General features: G+C 37.0%; 1 pseudogene; it reads left to right on the top strand.

Annotated features, from left to right (window-relative positions):
* Nucleotides 1-1,101, top strand: part of LOC110281368 (uncharacterized) — a 3,479-nt pseudogene extending 2,378 nt beyond the window's left edge.

Genomic DNA, 1,101 nt, shown 5'->3' with positions numbered 1-1,101 from the left:
GTTTCTGCCTACCTGTGAAGTTTTCGGCCGTGTGCACGTGCTTTTTCTATTTATGATAATGATAGACATCATGGGCCCAAAGCCTAAGTGACGGGGTTTTTCTTTTGGTAATCAGTGTGGGCTACGCAATATTTTTTACTCAGAAAAATCTGCAATAATTTCGATTCTCCTTGTATTATATTTTTTTATTGTCTCTTAATTTTATGTAATAATTCACTTATGCTTCTAAGTATATGTTTATTAGATAGGATTCTACGATCTTTTTATTGTTTTTTTTTTTATTATCCGTTTCTTCCAAATCTCTGTAGTGTCTCAGATTTTGAAATCGTTAGTTTCATGAAATTGGCTCTTGGCCAAGTCTGTCAAATTAGGTCATGTTGATGTATGCCTTTGATGTTAGATCTTTATGATTTGATTCTCAAGGCCTGCTGAATTCGGGTCCATTTGTTTACAATGCTGTTATTTACACGATGCTGGTTCTATATTCCGCTCATTTTGAGGTGGTGTTTATGTCTTGCAATTTCCCGTTTTCAATGCTGTGTAATTTAATTGTGTTCCTCGTGCCATGCAGGTTTTTTGTGGAAGATGTCGGGAATATTTGGGATAAATTTAGCATGCCGTGTGTCCACTGATGCTTCACTTGCTGCTGGCATAGCAGGGCCTCTGATGGCTGATGCAGTTTGTTTTGTATGAATCTGCTTCCAACAGATTGCCCCTTCCTTGCAGATAAGTTTTTTTCTGTGTAGATATCTAACTGAAAACAGGTGTGATAATGCCCCGCCTAGTGTCTCAGAAAACGAAAAAAAGAAAGAAAAAGGGAAAAAAAGGAAAAAAAAATTGGCATAAATGTTTTGACTGTGACCGTTCCTTGCAACAGCCCAATCCATTCTCAACCATTTGAAAGGAGAGGATTGGATGAATCACTGGCCAGGCTTGAAGCCAGTTCTGTCTTTCTTAAAATTATTTTTTCTTTCCTCCTTACCTTCTCTTCCAACTTTTGTTACATATATAGAATGCTGTAGTCTCTTGACTTTTTGAATTTTCTCACTTATCACATTCTGGTTATTGATGATATATGCACAGGTTAGCCGTCATGGTCAA

Source organism: Arachis duranensis, chromosome 5 (assembly GCF_000817695.3).
Source record: "Arachis duranensis cultivar V14167 chromosome 5, aradu.V14167.gnm2.J7QH, whole genome shotgun sequence".
Taxonomy (NCBI): Eukaryota; Viridiplantae; Streptophyta; class Magnoliopsida; order Fabales; family Fabaceae; genus Arachis; species Arachis duranensis.
Note: the sequence above shows the minus strand (reverse complement) of the source record. Positions and strands in the feature narration are given on the sequence as shown.